This window comes from Phyllobates terribilis, unplaced genomic scaffold (genome assembly GCF_046119375.1).
Source record: "Phyllobates terribilis strain yellow unplaced genomic scaffold, ASM4611937v1 Scaffold_3__8_contigs__length_932513732, whole genome shotgun sequence".
NCBI lineage: Eukaryota > Metazoa > Chordata > Amphibia > Anura > Dendrobatidae > Phyllobates > Phyllobates terribilis.
In genome coordinates this window covers 564,877,182-564,897,036 of record NW_027362763.1, presented here as the reverse complement: position 1 = coordinate 564,897,036, position 19,855 = coordinate 564,877,182, and positions in this window count along the sequence as shown.

The window sequence follows — 19,855 nt, the reverse complement described above, 5'->3', positions numbered from 1 at the left end:
CCTACCCCACGGACACAACCTTTTTTCCCCTTCCCAACACGCCTATTCCCCTTTGCACCAGCAGCAGGCCTTTTTCCACTCATTTTGGTGGTTAACTAATTCACAACTCTGGAGTTGTTTGCACAAAAAAACAATGGATGGTAACCGAGCAGAGCTGAGTGGCCAAACTGTGGTATTAGGCCAAAACTATTGGCTGGGTTAGATGCAGAAAAAAATTATTTTTAATTTGCAACCTGATGGAGGTCAGTATAGATGGACTAATAGACCAAGTCCCACACACCGCTAGAAGCCCAAATATTTTTTCAGAGCTAGATGCAGAAATTTTTTTTATTCAATTTGCAACCTGATGGAGGTCAGTATAGATGGACTAATAGACCAAGTCCCACACACCGCTAGAAGCCCAAATATTTTTTCAGAGCTAGATGCAGAAAAAAATTATTTTTAATTTGCAACCTGATGGAGGTCAGTATAGATGGACTAATAGACCAAGTCCCACACACCGCTAGAAGCCCAAATATTTTTTCAGAGCTAGATGCAGAAAATTTTTTTATTCAATTTGCAACCTGATGGAGGTCAGTATAGATGGACTAATAGACCAAGTCCCACACACTGCTAGAAGCCCAAATATTTTTTCAGAGCTAGATGCAGAAAAAAATTATTTTTAATTTGCAACCTGATGGAGGTCAGTATAGATGGACTAATAGACCAAGTCCCACACACTGCTAGAAGCCCAAATATTTTTTCAGAGCTAGATGCAGAAAAAAATTATTTTTAATTTGCAACCTGATGGAGGTCAGTATAGATGGACTAATAGACCAAGTCCCACACACTGCTAGAAGCCCAAATATTTTTTCAGAGCTAGATGCAGAAAAAAATTATTTTTAATTTGCAACCTGATGGAGGTCAGTATAGATGGACTAATAGACCAAGTCCCACACACCACTAGAAGCCCAAATATTTTTTCAGAGCTAGATGCAGAAATTTTTTTTATTCAATTTGCAACCTGATGGAGGTCAGTATAGATGGACTAATAGACCAAGTCCCACACACTGCTAGAAGCCCAAATATTTTTTCAGAGCTAGATGCAGAAAAAAATTATTTTTAATTTGCAACCTGATGGAGGTCAGTATAGATGGACTAATAGACCAAGTCCCACACACCGCTAGAAGCCCAAATATTTTTTCAGAGCTAGATGCAGAAAAAAATTATATTCAATTTGCAACCTGCTGGACGTCAGTATAGAAGGATTAATAGAACAAGTCCCACACACTGCTAGAAGCCCAAATATTTTTTCAGAGCTAAATGAAGAAAAAAATTATTTTTAATTTGCAACCTGATGGAGGTCAGTATAGATGGACTAATAGACCAAGTCCCACACACTGCTAGAAGCCCAAATATTTTTTCAGAGCTAGATGCAGAAAAAAATTATTTTTATTTTGCAACCTGATGGAGGTCAGTATAGATGGACTAATAGACCAAGTCCCACACACCGCTAGAAGCCCAAATATTTTTTCAGAGCTAGATGCAGAAAAATTTTTTATTCAATTTGCAACCTGATGGAGGTCAGTATAGATGGACTAATAGACCAAGTCCCACACACTGCTAGAAGCCCAAATATTTTTTCAGAGCTAGATGCAGAAAAAAATTATTTTTAATTTGCAACCTGATGGAGGTCAGTATAGATGGACTAATAGACCAAGTCCCACACACCGCTAGAAGCCCAAATATTTTTTCAGAGCTAGATGCAGAAAAAAATTATATTCAATTTGCAACCTGCTGGACGTCAGTATAGAAGGACTAATAGAACAAGTCCCACACACTGCTAGAAGCCCAAATATTTTTTCAGAGCTAAATGAAGAAAAAAATTATTTTTAATCTGCAACCTGATGGAGGTCAGTATAGATGGACTAATAGACCAAGTCCCACACACTGCTAGAAGCCCAAATATTTTTTCAGAGCTAGATGCAGAAAAAAATTATTTTTAATTTGCAACCTGATGGAGGTCAGTATAGATGGACTAATAGAACAAGTCCCACACACTGCTAGAAGCCCAAATATTTTTTCAGAGATAAATGAAGAAAAAAATTATTTTTAATTTGCAACCTGATGGAGGTCAGTATAGATGGACTAATAGACCAAGTCCCACACACTGCTAGAAGCCCAAATATTTTTTCAGAGCTAGATGCAGAAAAAAATTATTTTTAATTTGCAACCTGATGGAGGTCAGTATAGATGGACTAATAGACCAAGTCCCACACACTGCTAGAAGCCCAAATATTTTTTCAGAGCTAGATGCAGAAAAAAATTATTTTTAATTTGCAACCTGATGGAGGTCAGTATAGATGGACTAATAGAACAAGTCCCACACGCTGCTAGAAGCCCAAATATTTTTTCAGAGATAAATGAAGAAAAAAATTATTTTTAATTTGCAACCTGATGGAGGTCAGTATAGATCGACTAATAGACCAAGTCCCACACACTGCTAGAAGCCCAAATATTTTTTCAGAGCTAGATGCAGAAAAAAATTATTTTTAATTTGCAACCTGATGGAGGTCAGTATAGATGGACTAATAGACCAAGTCCCACACACCGCTAGAAGCCCAAATATTTTTTCAGAGCTAGATGCAGAAAAAAATTATATTCAGTTTGCAACCTGATGGAGGTCAGTATAGATGGACTAATAGAATGATGCTATGCCCAAAAGATTTTACTTCACTAGGTGCAGTAAAAAAATTGGTATTCTATACACAGGTGGTATATCTTGCAACACAGATAGGCTACTCCACTGACTAACACACTCTGCAATAGGCCAAAAAGGATTAGCTTTGCTAGATTCAGCCAAATGCTGTGAAAAAAACTTGCACAGCACTGGCACAGATCTGCCTGGCAAAAACTGATAGGAACTGATGTAACCTAGTCCTGAAAAGGACTCCAATTACAATTAGTCTTTACTCCCACAATCTATCTATTTAAGAGCACAGACCTGCCTGATAAAAGTCGTAGGAAATGCTGTAACCTAGTCCTTAAAAGGACTGCAATCACAACTATTCCCTACTCCCAAGCTATCTGTATATTTGTGCGAAAATTGGCTTGAAATTAACAAGGTATAGCGCACACAGCAACAGCGGTGCCGTCTAACACGCAGCTGCAGCAGTGAGAAAATGGTGGCGACGGGGAAAATGGCTTGGTCTTATAGGGCAAGGACATGTGACATACACTGCCAATCACACATGCCCTTGCTTGTGTGAAAAAAAGCACTTCGCTCCGTGTGTGCGCTGCTGATAGGCTGACAGATTGCACCTCCCCACTGCAAATGCGGGAAAGAGAAAAAAAAATGGAGATCTTCATTGTTCCTGCAGAGATCCATCCCCTGCCCCTCCCCCCGCCCCGCTGTACACTCAAACTGCGTATTAACATTAATTTTCATCATTACTGAGAAAAAATCCAGTTATGATTTTGGTGCACGAACAGTTATCGAACATAACCTCGAACAGCCGAATTTTTCTCAAATTGTTCGTGTTCGCCGACCGGCTCGAACACCGCCCAAAACAGCTCGAATTTGAGATTGGCGAACAGTTCGAGTAGAACAACGCTCATCTCTAATACTAACCTTCACCAGGTTGCAAATTCAATCTAATTTTTTTCTGCATCTAGGTCTGAAAAAATATTTCGGCTTGTAGCACTGTGTGGGACTTGTTCTATTAGTGCATCTATACTAACCTCCACCAGGTTGCAAATTCAATCTAATTTTTTTCTGCATCTAGCTCTAATAAAATATTTCGGCTTGTAGCAGTGTGTGGGACTTGTTCTTTTAGTCCATCTATACTAACCTACACCAGGTTGCAAATTTAATCAAATTTTTTTCTGCATCTAGCTCTGAAAAAATATTTCAGTTTGTAGCAGTGTGTGGGACTTGTTCTATTAGTCCATCTATACTAACCTCCACCAGGTTGCAAATTCAATCTAATTTTTTTCTGCATCTAGCTCTGAAAAAATATTTCGGCTTGAAGCAGTGTGTGGGACTTGTTCTATTAGTCCATCTATACTAACCTACACCAGGTAGCAAATTCAATCTATTTTTTTCTGCATCTAGCTCTGAAAAAATATTTCGGCTTGTAGCAGTGTGGGGGACTTGTTCTATTTGTCCATCTAAACAAACCTCCACCAGGTTGCAAATTCAATCAAATTTTTTTCTGCATCTAGCTCTGAAAAAATATTTCGGCTTGTAGCAGAGTGTGGGACTTGTTCTATTAGTCCATCTATACTAACCTCCACCAGGTTGCAAATTCAATCTAATTTTTTTCTGCATTTAGCTCTGCAAAAATATTTCGGCTTGTAGCAGTGTGTGGGACTTGTTCTACTAGTCCATCTATACTAACCTCCACCAGGTTGCAAATTCAATCAAATTTTTTTCTGCATCTAGCTCTGAAAAAAATTTCGGCTTGTAGCAGTGTGTGGGACTTGTTCTAATAGTCCATCTATACTAACCTCCACCAGGTTGCAAATTCAATCTAATTTTTTTCTGCATCTAACCCAGCCAATACTTTAGGGCTAATACCACAGTTTGGCCACTCAGCTCTGCTCGGTTCCCATCCATTGTTTTTTGTGCAAACAACTCCAGAGTTGTCAATTAGTTAACCACCAAAATGAGTGGAAAAAGGCCTGCTGCTGGAGGAAAGGGGAATAGGCATGTTGGGAAGGGAAAAAAAGGTTGTGTCCATGGGGTTGGTGTTAAAGCAACAGTAACAACTGCAGAAGAAAGACCTTCTTCCAGCCAAACTAAGATGTCTACTTCTTTCAGCGGACAATGTGATAAGACCCCTTTCTTACGGCCACGCCAATCGCTACAAATTCCAGATGAGGCACAAAAACAGCAGGTGCTTCAACGGATATCAAGTGCTCCTTTAAGTGGGCTCTCCTCCACCTCAACTTCAACATCACAAATACTCCAGTCCTCAGAGGTGTCACCCCAATCGCTCTTGCTTCCTCACAGCTCCCAAGTCTCCAGCTGCCCGTCTGAGTATGGGGTAGAACAGATGGTTGAGTCTGCACAGCTGTTTACTCATACTATAGCCTGGGAATCAGAGGTCGGGTCCAGAGCTTCTGTGAATCCAGACGAGGAAATGATCTGCACTGATGCCCAGAATCTTTATGAGTCGGATCCAGGACCAGACGCAGAAGGTTCTGACCATAATGTAGACCCTCTTTCCCAAACTGTAACTCCTGTTGGTGGAGACAATGAGGAAGACGATGATGAGACTCAAATACCTGATTGGAGCGACAACTTAAGTTTTTTGTCAGGGCAGGAAGAGGTTGGCTCTGAGGACGACGGGTGTGATAACACACAGGGTGATGATGACGAGGTTGGAGATCCCACTTACTGTCAACCCACAGTCAGCCAATAGATGAGGTCAGCAGAGGAGGTGGAGGAGGATGCTAGAGACGATGAGGTCAGGTTGCACCTTCCTGGACAGAGACGTAGTACTGGAAGCACGTCAACAACTGCATCCTCAAACACAACTCTGCCTCTGACCACAAATTGTGGTGGCTCTTCAGGTCGCATGGGTGCTAAGCCTTGCATAGCCTGGGCATTTTTTCAGATCGATAAAGATGACCCAACTCGTGTTATCTGTAACATTTGTCAGCAAAAACTAGGTAGAGGCCAAGAAATACATAGTTTGAGTACTTCATGCATGAACCGGCACATGGACATGAAGCATAAGTTGCAGTGGGAAGCTCACTCTGCTACAATGCGGCCTAGCCGGCCGGGCCAACCACCGTCTGCCATATCTTGTGCATCCGCCGCCTCTTCATCCTCTGTGACTGGGGGGACAGCAGTCACACCTGTTTTGGGACGCAGACCTGCCACCTCTTTACCCGCAAGAGCCAGCGTGATTGGCAGGTCATCATTTTCTTTAGAGGTGGAAACACCAGCTGGTGTTCAGCGCTGTCCGACATCGATAGCACCACCTTTGGATCAAGGCAACCTAACATGTCTGCCTGCATCTTCCTCACAGACCGGCAGTTTGCCGGGGACACCCTTCTCAACCCCGTCTAAACACAACAGCCAGCCCTCGGTCCCTCAGATGTGGACAAGTAAAAGACCATTTCCTCCTAGCAATGAGAAAGCTAAGAGGTTGAATTTCACCATCTGCAAGCTCTTGGCTACAGAAATGCTGCCTTTCAGCCTGGTGGACACAGAGGATTTTCGAGACCTTATGTCCGTCGCAGTGCCCCAGTACCAGATGCCCAGTCGGCACTACTTCTCAAAGAAAGGTGTGCCTGCGCTCCACCAGCATGTCGCACACAACATCACCGTTTCTTTGAGAAACTCTGTGTGTGACAGGGTGCATTTCACCACAGACACTTGGATGAGTAGGCATGGACAGGGGCGTTACATGTCGCTGACTGGGCACTGGGTAACTATGGTGACAGCAGGACAAGGGGCTGCTTTCCAAGTCTTGCCGTCCCCACGAGTTGTGCATCAATCCTCTTTATCTCGAAGTTCCTCCACTGCTTCTGCCTCCTCAACCTCCTCTCGGTCCTCCACCTGCACCCAAAGCCTGTCTGGTCATGCCACAAGCTTTCTAACTGCGCAGAAGGGATCCTGCACACCTCCTTACTATGCTGGCAGCAGGGCTCAACGTCATCAGGCAGTTTTTACTTTGAAATGTCTGGGAAATGTGAGTCACACAGCTGAGGAGTTGTGGTCATCTCTGGAGAACCAGTTTCATGAATGGTTGTCTCCACCGGACATGAAACCAGGGAAGGCCATGTGCGACAATGCAGCAAACCTGGGTGCGGCCCTTCGCCGGGGCAATGTCACACACGTGCCTTGTATGGCTCACGTGTTGAACCTGGTTGTCCAGCAATTTTTAGCCCACTATCTCGGACTAGATGGCCTTCTGCAGAGGGCACGGTCGCTGTGTGCTCACTTCCGCCGTTCGCATCCCGCAGCTCAGCGACTTACATCTCTACAGAAGTCGTTGGGCCTGCCACTTCATCGGCTAAAATGCGATGTGCCTACCCGGTGGAATTCAACTCTGCACATGTTGCAGCGACTGTGGAAGCACCGACAAGCCCTGGTGCAATACATTGTGACGTATAGCCTGGGCCAACGAGATCCAGAGGTGGGGCAAATCACGCTGGAGGAGTGGTCTCAGATCAGGGACCTATGCACCCTTCTGCACAGTTTTGAAATGGCGACGAAGATGTTTAGTGCTGACGATGCCATTATCAGCATGACTATTCCGGTGATTTACATGCTGGAGCACATGTTAAACAGAATTCGGAGTCAGGTGGTGGCACAAGAGGAGGTGGAGGAAGTAGAGGAGGAGGAGTTGTATGCGGAAGGGCTAACATCTGCAAGGTCCAGACGGTCGGCAGCACCAAGGCGGCAGTCATGTGAGGGTGGGGGAGATGGTTTTACCAGGGCGCATGGTAGCAGCCAAACTAGTGAGGAACGTGCAGGAGCCCAGGAAGAAGTGGAGGACGAACTGATGGAAGACTCATCAGATGAGGGAGACCTTGATCACATTTCTGTTGTGCGAGGTTGAGGGGAGAGGGCAGAGGAAGGAAGCATGATTGTTACCTCGCCACCAACACAACAGGGACTTCGTGCTCCAGGATGCGCAAGACACATGAGTGCCTTCTTGCTGCACTACCTGCAACATGACCCTCGAATTGTCAGAATTAGAATTAATCCTGACTACTGGGTTGCCACACTGTTAGATCCCCGGTACAAAAGTAAATTTGCAGAAATTATTCCTGCCTTAGAAAGAGATGCACGCATGCAGGAGTATCAGCAGAGACTGTTGCAGAATCTTACATGTGCTTTTCCCCAAAACACTAGTGGTGCATGTAGTGAATCTCACAGTTCCAACTTGCCAACCGTGGGACCGTCGAGTGTTCAGCACTCAAAACGTAACAGAAACACAGTATCTGCTGGTAACATCAATTTTGCGGAATCATTTCACCACTTTTTTAGCCCATCCTTTACAAGGCCACAGGAGACAAGAAGTCTGACACATAGTCAGCGCCTAGAGACGATGGTACAGGAGTATCTCCAAGTAAACATTGAAGCCATGACTGTGTCACTGGACCCTTGCTCTTTTTGGGCTTCCAATCTGGATAAATGGCCGGAGCTCGCCACTTACGCCTTGGAGAACTTGTCATGCCCCGCAGCCAGCGTTCTGTCTGAACGTGTGTTCAGCGCTGCTGGTGGTGTGCTGACAGATAAGCGCACGCGGCTCTCCACTGATAATGTAGACAGACTCACGTTCATAAAGATGAACAAATCATGGATCCGAAACGACTTTTCTACCCCTGTGTCATCCTGGGGAGAGTAAAAGCTTGATGATTTGTTAAAATCACCTCACCAACCATTTTAAGCTTTCAAATTACTAATCATGTTTATCTGTATCTTGGCTGGAAAATAATTTGGGCCTTGTAGCAGTGTGCAGTACTGATTCTATTATGCCATCTATACTAAACTCCACCAGATTTAAAATTACTAATCATGTTTATCTGTATCTTGGCTGGAAAATAATTTGTGCCTTGCAGCAGTTTGCAGTACTGATTATATTAGGCCATCTATACTAAGCTCCACCAGCTTTCAAATTAATAATAATTTTTAGCTGCATCTAGCCCGGAAAATAATTTTGGGGCTCCTAGATGCGCAAGGCACATGAGTGCCTTCTTGCTGCACTACCTGCAACATGACCCTCAGATTGTCAGAATTCAAAATAATCCTGACTACTGGGTTGCCACACTCTTAGATCCCCCACACTCTTCGATCAACCTTTTAATTTTAATAAAGAACAAAAAAATGGTCATTTTTGAAATTATAAGCATTAGCAGGTTATTACAAACTGAAATCAAACAGTTTTCAACTCAAAACTTTATTCTAGGTGATGTTACAGTTGCACATAGGACCCCCTGTTCTGAACTCTCACGTCCATTGAATTTGTCAGGTTTTGGATGGTTTCTGCTTCAATTGTTTTGCATGAGGACAGAATACCCTCCCAGAGCTGTTGCTTAGATGAGAACTGCCTCCCGCCATCATAGACACTCCTTTTGATGATGCTCCAGAGGTTCTGAATGGGGTTGAGGTCAGGGGAGCATGGGGGTCACACCATAAGTTTGTCCCCTTTTATGCCCATATCAGCCAGAGATGCAGATGTGTTATGTGCAGCATGAGACGGTGCATTATCATGCATGAAAATGATCTTGCTGCGGAATACACGGTTCTTCTTCTTGAACCATGGCAGTAGGTGCTGTTTGAGAAACTCCACATACATTATGGAGTTCATCTTTACCCCTTCAGGGATCCTAAAGGGGCCGACAATCTCTCTCCCCATGATTCCAGCCCAAAACATTACTCCACCTCCTCCTTGTTGGCGCCGTAGCCATGTTAGCGTGGGGTGTCCATCAACCAGCCATCCTCCACTCCTTCCATCTGGACCATCGAGCGTTGCACGGCACTCATCGGTGAACAAAACAGTTTTGAAGTCAGTCTTCATGTATTGTTTGGCCCACTGGAGCCGTTTCTGCTTGAGTGCAGTGGATAGAGGAGGTCGACAGGATGGCTTACGCACAGCTGCAAACCTCTGAAGGACCCTGCATCTTGTTGTTCGGGGGACGTTGGAGGCACCAGCAGCTTCAAAAACTTGTCTGCTGCTATGACGAGGCTTTTTTGCCGCTGCTCTTTTAACCTGACTTAATTGCCTGTAGGAAAGAGTCCTCAATTTTCCCTTATCAGCACGCACACGTGTGTACTGTGAATCAGCTACATACTTCTTGATTGTGCGATGATCAGGATGAAGTATCTTGGCAATGTTGATTGTAGTCATGCCTTGACCTAAACACTCCAAAATTTGTTGCTTCTCAGCAGCCGACACATCCTTTTTCTTTCCCATTTTGTTAGAAAATGTAGGCTGCTTAATAATGTGGGACAGCCTTCTTAAGTAGTCTTGCCTTTCATTTGACACACCTGCCAAACTAATTAGCACAGGTGTCTGCAATTGCTTACAGTGATATAAAGAGCCCTGACACACATCACCATCAATGAGTTTAACTGACAAACAAAAAAATTCTTCCCTTATCACTCCTAAACACTTTTTGCATAATAATTTGGAACACAGTGTACATGTGCTTTTCCACAAAACACCAGTGGTTCACGTAGTGAATTTTACAGTTCTAACTTGCCAACCGTGGTCTGTATGGAGTTGTTCAATAAAGGGCCCAAAATTAAGATAACATAGACGGTAGAGGTCTCTATGAATACGAATTCCTAAGTATTTGATACCCTGTGAGGGCCAGGCAAAGGGAAAGTTGGACTGGATGGAATCCTGTATGGATTTCGGGAGGGAGACATCGAGGGCCTCAGACTTCGCTGCATTGATTTTAAAATTTGACCATGTAACAAAGTGATCTATTCCAGCCATAACAGCAGGGATGGATATATGTGATTGAGTGATATATACTAGGACATCATCAGCAAATGCAGAGCACTTGTACTCGGTGCCTCCCACCTCAATCCACCTAATATTGGGGTTATGGCGAATTGATGAGAGCAGGTGCTCTGTCACTAGGATGTATAAGAGAGGGGACAGAGGACATCCCTGCCTTGTCCCATTGGTGATTATGAAAGGTGATGAAAATGTTCCATTTATCTTCAGCCTAGGTGACGTATTGTGATACAGGGCCGTGATTTGGGCTATAAAAGGGTCCTCTAGACCCCTACCCCAAGCTTTTTATGAGAATAATATATGGCGTGCCAGGAGACTCTATGGAATGCTTTCTCAGCATCCAATGAGAGTATCTAATTACAAATTTTTAACTGCATCAAGCCCAGGAAATACTTTGTGCCTAGTAGCAGTGCCTGCTAGTCAGCCGATTATCCCAGCTGTTAAGCAAGCTACACCACCTGTAGTTTGGACACTTAATTTTTTCAAAGGAAATGGTTTGGGCCCCCGTGACACTCAGTGAAGAGCATCGGGGAGGCACCCCAAGGCACAGGGGCTGGGACTGGCGGTAGGACGCCTTGCGGTGGACCGCCAAACTCGATCCTTATTAAAGTTTTTTAGCTGCAGCAGCTTTAGTTGACGCTTCTGGAGCTGGAATTACCCGGCTGCTGGCATGAGACTTGCCCTCCAATAGAACCTTGTAAAAGGATTTAAAGTGTACTCATTCAAATTAGAGAAACAATTTAAATTAAAAAGATTAGACCTGCCTCCACCGCAGGGGGGCTCGCTCGACCCACCAGCGGACAGGCACCAGTATTGGGAGAAGGGGGCTGGCCGTCAGGGTCCACCGCGGCTCTGGCACAAACCCGGCAACACGGAGGTCGCACGGGCAGGAACGGACTGGCCGTGTCGGCTTCGCACTTTTTTGGTTTTAGAAGGGCATGACATGCCTATATCTGTGTCTCCCCCTCCTTTTACTCCTCCCCCTCTTTTCTTTTTGCATGACTATATGTACTTGTCAGTTTTCCATGTGTTAGTTGTCTCTTCTGAGCAGTTTGTCAGCTTTTGGACACCTTTGAAGGTGTTTTCTATGTGTTTCTATATGTTTTTGTTTACCTGCCATTGGTTTTAACGGTGCTCGAAGGTGTTCGACGAACAGTTCGACGAACAGTTCGACGAAGATACGGGTGTTCGACGAACCGAACTCGAACAGTACGGGGGTGGCTCAACACTACTACTGTGACCTCCACCACTTTTCCGAGGGGCATTCAAGCCATCTTGTTAAGCTACTGGGACCTCCATGTCTCTTCTGAGGGGCATTAAAAGCGTCTTGTTAAGCTACTGTGACCTCCACCACTTTTCCAAGGGGCATTAAAACCGTCTTGTTAAGCTACTGGGACCTCCACGTCTCTTCTGAGGGGAATTAAAACCGTCTTGTTAAGCTACTCTCACCTCCACCACTTTTACGAGATGCATTTAAACCTTCTTGTTATGCTACTGGGACCTCCACGTCTCTTCTGAGGGGCATTAAAAGCATCTTGTTAAGCTACTGTGACCTCCACCACTTTTCCAAATGGCATTAAAACCGTCTTGTTAAGCTACTGGGACCTCCACGTCTCTTCTGAGGGGCATTAAAACCGTCTTGTTAAGCTACTGTGACCTCCACCACTTTTCCGAGGGGCATTAAAACCATCTTGTTAAGCTACTGGGACCTCTACGTCTCTTCTGAGGGGCATTAAAAGAGTCTTGTTAAGCTACTGCGACCTCCACCACTTTTCCGAGGGGCATTAAAACCGTCTTGCTAAGCTACTAGGACCTCCACGTCTCTTCTGAGGGGCATTAAAAGCGTCTTGTTAAGCTACTGTGACCTCCACCACTTTTCCAAGCGGCATTAAAACCATCTTGTTAAGCTACTGGGACCTCCACATCTCTTCTGAGGGGCATTAAAACCATCTTGTTAAGCTACTGTGACCTCCACCTCTTTTCCGAGGGGCATTAAAACCATCTTGTTAAGCTACTGGGACCTCCACGTCTCTTCTGAGGGGCATGAAAAGCATCTTGTTATGCTACTGCGACCTCCACCACTTTTCCGAGGGGCATTAAAAACGTCTTGTTAAGCTACAGGGACCTCCACGTCTCTTCCAAGGGGCATTCAAACCGTCTTGTTAAGCTACTGGGACCTCCCCATCTCTTCCAAGGGGCATTGAAACTGTCTTGTTAAGCTACTGGGACCTCCACGTCTCTTCTGAGGGGCATTGAAACTGTCTTGTTAAGCTACTGGGACCTCCACATCTCTTCCAAGGGGCATTCAAACCGTCTTGTTAAGCTACTGGGACCTCCACGTCTCTTCTGAGGGGCATTAAAAGCGTCTTGTTAAATCACTCTGAACTCCACAGCTCTTCCAAGGGGCATTGAAATGTTGCTTTTAATTAACTCTAACCTCCACGACTCTTCGAACGGGCATTGCATTTCCTCCTAATTTTTGGCAGCTTTTGCTTGGAAGGCATAAGCAAAGACTATGGGAGACCCACTCCCCAATAATGGGAATAATGTTTGTAATATGCTGTACTGCATGGCTATTGTAAGGGGCATTGCAAGTTCCTCCGTCCTAATTTTTGGCAGCATTTGCATGGAAGGCATAAGCAAAGACAGTAGGAGACCCACTCCCCAATAATGGGAATAATATTTTTAAGATGCTGTACTGTATGGCTATTGTAAGAGGCATTAAAACCGTCTTGTTAAGCTACTGTGATCTCCACCACTTTTCGGAGGGGCATTAAAACCATCTTGTTAAGCTACTGTGACCTCCACCACTTTTCCGAGGGGCATTAAAACCATCTTGTTAAGCTACTGGGACCTTCACGTCTCTTCTGAGGGGCTTTAAAAGCATCTTGTTAAGCTACTTCGACCTCCACCACTTTTCCAAGGGGCATTAAAACCGTCATGTTAAGCTACTGGGACCTCAACGTCTCTTCCAAGGGGCATTAAAACCGTCTTGTTAAGCTACTGTGACCTCCATGTCTCTTCAAAGGGGCATTAAAAGCATCTTCTTAAGCCACTCTGTACTCCACAGCTCTTCCAAGGGGCATTGAAATGTTGTTTTTAATTACCTCTAACCTCCATGACTCTTCCAACGGGCATTGCATTTCCTCCTAATTTTAGTCAGCTTTTGCTTTTCAATGCAAAGGCGAAAACTAAGGGAGACCCACTCCCCAATAATGGGTAGAAGGTTTTTAGTATGCTGTAATCCACGTCTATTTCAAGGGGCATTGCAGTTCCTCATAATTTTTGGAAAGCCTTCCATTCACTGCTTAGGCCAACAGTGTACAGGAGACCCAGTTGCTATAAATGGAAAAAACAGTTTAGTTAAGGCCCTCTGACCTCCATGTCATTTCCAAGGGGCATTGGAGTGCCTCAAAATTTTTGGTAGGCATTGCACTCACTGTATGCCCTATAACTGTGTAGCCGAACCGCTCCTTTTGTTACAGAAACATATCCTACAAGACATATGTGGTTGACAGGCCTGATATTGATGTGAATGGTCCCTGTTCCTCCTGCTCTTTCTCCTTTGCCACCACCTCATCCATCATTTATCACCTGAAGCTTTGTTTTAACGGGATTCATAGAACTGGGATAATAGCAGGAAAACATCCAGCAATCCTCGGAGGAGGTAGGATATGCACCAAAACGCTGACCACCTCAGGCCTAGCCGCTACTACATACATGCGCTTGCATTCCAAGAAAACAAAGCAGATGCTAACTTCTATCATCATCATCATGCTCCTCACCTTGGCACTCTCAACTCCCCTGATGGAGAAGCCAGGGCCCACCGGAGGAGTCTGGTTCTCTGGTGGGCTTGTCCAATGCTGCCCTAAAGCAGGCCGGGCAAAGAAAAGTGTGTGGGGGGAAGTTGACAGGAGAAATAGGGGCGGCTGGGGACCGTTTATGGACACCCGGCTTCCACCAGGTGGCTGGGGACCGAGTATGGACACCGGGTCGCCCCCTCGGGGCTGGGGACCGTGTGTGGACACCCGGCTGCGGGGCGGCTGGAGACCGAGTATGGACACCCGGTCGCCCCCTGGCGGCTGGGGACCGAGTGTGGACACCCGGCCGCCCGCTGGCGGCTGGGGACCGAGCGTGGACACCCGGCCCCCGGGTGGCTGGAGACTGAGTATGGATAACTCGCTGCCGAAGCAGCCATGAGGTAGTGGCCAGCTTCGGCCTCCTCCAAACTAAAAGGCACCATTTCAAGTGCAAGCCAGCAGTATGGTATTGCAGCCTGGGGGTGGGTGGGTGGCAGGCTGCACACTTACGCTTGCATTCCAAGAAAGCAAAGCAGATGCTAACTTCTATCATCATCATCCTGCTCCTCACCTTGGCACTCTCAACTCCCCTGATGGAGAAGCCAGGGCCCACCGGAGGAGTCTGGTTCTCTGGTAGGCTCGTCTAATGCTGCCCTAAAGCAGGCCGGGCTAAGAAAAGTGTGTGTGGGGAAGTTGACAGGAGAAATAGGGGCGGCTGGGGACCATTTATGGACACCCGGCTGCCCCCAGGCGGCTGGGGACCGAGTATGGACACCCGGCTGCCCCCTGGCGGCTGGGGACCGAGTGTGGACACCCGGCCGCCGGGTGGCTGGGGACTGAGTATGGATACCAGGCCGCCAACGCAGCCATGATGTGGTGGCCAGATTCCGCCTCCACATGCCTAAAAGGCCCAAATTCAAGTACAAGCAGAATGGTATTGCAGCCTGGGGGTGGGTGGGTGGCAGGCTGCATACTTGCGCTTGCATTGCAAGGAATGGGAGAGGTAAAATTGAACACTGCCCTGGGACAAGGACTTGAACGGGGATAGTTGCAAGTCTGCAACGACAGGTGCAGGGTGGGAGGCATCTTCGCATGTACCATGAACAGGGGTTTGGCATGCACACACTACAGTGGAATAGGCTATCCTTCCCACTAAATGCACTGGGGAGGGCACAGGTAATGTTTTGGTATGCACGCTTAATCTTATGTATAAGGCACACAGGGACAAATAGGGGTGGCTGGGGACTGAGTATGGATACCTCGCTGCCGAAGAGGCCATGAGGTAGTGGCCAGCTTCGGCCTCCTCCAAACTAAAAGGCCCCATTTCAAGTGCAAGCTATAAGTATAGTATTGCAGCCTGCGAGTGGGTGGGTGGTTGGCTGCATATTTGCGCTTGCATTGCAAGGAATGGGGGAGGTACAATTGAACACTGCCCTGGGACAAGGGCTTGCACATGGATAGTTGCAAGTCTGCATCTTCTGATGCGGCAAGGATGACTTCTGATGGCCACACTTTTAGGCAGTGACCTGGGTGTCAGAGATGCTTCCAGGGGTCTTGCCCATGCTGTTCCCATGTCTTTTCAGCACTGTATTCATGTGTCATACAGCACATGGCCAGATAAAGTTGTAAAATGTTAAAATGACATTTCCCGGTGAATGCATTTGTCACGGTTGAAAGCAATACAAAAGTGCAAAAACGCATAAAAATGCTACTTGTGAGCATAGCCCAAGGTGTGGAGGAGTATTTCTTTTTTGGTTATTTATTTTACCTTATACACAAGTTTTTACCCTGGAAAGGACTTCCTTAACATATTTCACAGGAAAGCAGTTTCAATTTCGTTTTTGAACGTTTTATTGGGAGCCCTTAAAGGTGGCTTAATACCTCTGATAATGTTGTTGACAGCAGTGACCTGGGGTCAGAAATGCTTCCTGGGGCGATCTCCATGCTGTCCCCATGTCATTTGAGCACTGTCACTATCGTTTTGGGCACTTGTTAGGCTTTTAAAAGACTGCCGGTGGTGCCACCGCAAAAATGCTCGGGTCTCCCATAGACTAACATTGGGCTCGTTGCTCGGGTCAAGCACCCGAGTATCACGGTGAGCTCGGCACGAGCTTCGAGCACCCGAGCATTTTAGTGCTCGCTCAACACTACTGCTTATGCATCCACTCTGAACGTGCCAAGTCACGATGGGGTTAGGATTTAAGGGCCGTAGGACGTCATAAGGCCGCATGTCACCATGACATTTCTGCCTTATACGAACATCCAATTAGGAGGCGGGACGTCATGGTCAGGTGACTACTAATACGGCCACTCCAAATGTGCCATATAAATATGGAGGCTAGACATCAGGTGACTGCTGGTGTGACCAATTACAAAGTGCCATGTCACAATGACATTCCTGATATAACTAAATACCCAATCAGGAGGAGGATTATCGAGGTCAGATGTATGTGGCCACTCAGCAGGCGCTATGTCATTATGACATCACCAATGACAAACTTCCCAGTGATTGGGACCCAGAATGAATGGGTTTTCCTATTTTGATCAGATGACCACAATGTGGCCACTCAGCAAGTGCTATGTCATTATGACATCACCAATGGTAAACTTCCCAGTGATTGGAGCCCAGAATGAATGGTCTTCCTATTGCGGTCAGATGACTGCAATGTGGCCACTCAGCAAGCGCCATGTCATTATGACATCACCAATGACAAACTCCCCCGGTGATTGGAGCTCAGAATGAATGGGTTTTCCTATTGCGGTCAGATGACCGCCATGTGGCCACTCAGCAAGGGCCATGTCATTATGACATCACCAATGACAAACTCCCTGGTGATTGGAGCTCAGAATGAATGGGTTTTCCTATTGCGGTCAGATGACCGCAATGTGGCCACTCAGCAAGCGCTATGTCATTGTGACATCACCAATGACAACCTCCCCGGTAATTGGAGCCCAGAATGAATGGGTTTTCCTATTTCGGTCAGATGACCACAATGTGGCCACTCAGCAAGTGCTATGTCATTATGACATCACCAATGACAAACTTCCCGGTGATTGCAGCCCAGAATGAATGGGTTTTCCTATTGCAGTCAAATGACCGCAATGTGGCCACTCAGCAAGCGCTATGTCATTATGACATCACCAATGACAAACTCCCCGGTGATTGGAGCCCAGAATGAATGGGTTTTCCTATTGCAGTCAGATGACCGCAATGTGGCCACTCAGCAAGCGCCATGTCATTATGACATCACCAATGACAAACTCCCCCATGATTGGACCCCTGAATTAATGGGTTCTCCTATTGGTTGGACATCTCCATGGCAACAATTAAGCAAGACGCTTCTTATTACTGACGTATCAGGTTACATCTTTTATCCAGGTATGAAATGAGGTGATTGGCTCTTTGCTTTGATGCAATTGCTTGGTGACACATACATCTGGGTTACTCCCAAAATTTGTATTGATCGCTCACATTGGTTGAACATTACATACAAAGGCTATATATATAAGTTATTTAGTACTGGCAGCCATATTTGTTAGTGTCCCATCCCCTGATGATGCCACACATGTGGTAAAACATGTTGGGGGACTTGTGCTATGAGTACAGTTTATCCTATTCTGCCATTTAAATGAAGGCACCCCGGGATGCCGCTAAGTGTATATAGAAATACCACTTTTAAATACTAAAGGCAGATTAGGGACAAAGCTTTATATACCCCTATGCGGTTTTAATCAAATATGAAATAAAAGCTAAGTTTTATGGCTTGTTAGAGAGGGGTCTCTTTTGGGGTTCTCCCCATTTTGTAAATACATTGTTGAGGGCATGGATAATGTTCTGGGACACCTGTTTGTGTAAGGCGGGAATGTCACACCGGGACAAATAGTGGCAGCTGGGGACCGAGTACCGAGGGACGGCCGCCGCCATAAGTTTGCGGAAAGATTCTGTCTCCACGTGTCTAGAAAGCAACATTTCAAGTACAAGTATTTGAGAAATGTGGGAGTTTAGTATTGTTGCCTATGGGGCGTTGGCTGCATATTTGCACTTGCATTCAAAGGACTAGGGTAGGGACAACCGAACACTGAGCTGGGACAAGGACGTGGTTGCTGACAGTGGTGGTTGAAAGTGCAGGGCGGGAGGCATCTTCGCCTGTGACATGGAAAGGGGATTGGCGCGCAAGCACAACAGCGGAACAGGCAGTGGGGTCTCCCACAGACACTGATTGTGAACCCAGGCGTTCAGCCCACCTAGCCTGGTGCTTTGCTGTCATGTGCCTGAGCATTCTGGTGGTGGTCAGGCTGGTAGTTTTGCTGCCCCTGCTGATGCTGGCATGGCAGATGTTGCAAATGGCCTTTTTTGGGGTTATCGGCAGTCTTTAAAAAAAGAGCCAGACTCTGGAAGACCTAACAGTTGGACTGGCAACTTCCCTCATGTAGGTGTTCCGGAGAACAGTTGCCCGCCTTGTGTCTGTGGCCACCCCACTTCTTCTTCCTGCCTGTTGTGGTGCTGCGACTCCCTCCCCTTCTGTGCTGCTGTCCTTGCTGCGTATGTCACCTTGCCAGGTTGGGTCAGTGACTTCATTGTCCACCACCTCGTCTTCCACGTATGCACCCTGGGCCTCCTCCTGACTTTGTGCCAATTGTGTCTCTTCATCATCATCCACCTCTTGTGACAGTTTCCCACTATCACCTTTGTGTGACTGTGGTTGCTCAAATATTTGGGCATCGCTAGATGCGATCTCCTCTTGCCCCGCTTGAAGCGGGCCGGACGAGAGGCCCGAATCTATAAATAGAAAAGTGAACAGCACTTCGGAGTGTCCAAGTGTGGGATCAATTGTCTCCAGACACTTGGCTTAGTGGGAGAAAGGAGGATCAGGCTGAGGAATATGTGGTCCAGACTCATGGCTACTGAGACTGGACCGTGTGGAAGACAGGGTTGTGGTGGTGGCAAACTGACTGGAAGCATAATCTGCTATCCAACTAACAACCTTTTCACACTGCTCTGGCTTTAAGAGTGGTGTTCTGTGGCCCCCTAGTAATTAGGACAGGAAGGTAGTTCGACATGATGTGGGTGTTTGTCGTGCTCCCTCAGCAGGCACAGTTTCATCTTGCCCATGGCCTCTGACTCTGCGTGCATCATCATCATCACGTTCACTTCCCCGTCCCTTGCCACATGCTTTGCCCATTTTAAATGGAGTATAATATTTGGCACGCTCCACAAAATGTCTGTATTATTACCGCAGTAATATGAGATCACGTGTGATGACCACAGTTTTAGGCAGTGGCCTTGTAGTATAGCGACCAAGTGTGAATAGGTTCAACAACACACAGCTGGCAGACTTGAAATGGAGTATATTTGGCACGCTGTACAAAATGTCTGTATTATTACTGCAGTAATATGGGATCACGTCTGATGACCACGGTTTTAGGCAGTGGCCCAGTAGTGTGATATTGGTCAGTGACCAAGTGTGAATAGGTTCAACAATACACAGCTGGCAGACTTGAAATGGAGTATATTTGGCATGCGCAATAAAATGTCTGTATTACTACCGCAGTAATATGGGATCACGTGTGATGACCACGGTTTTA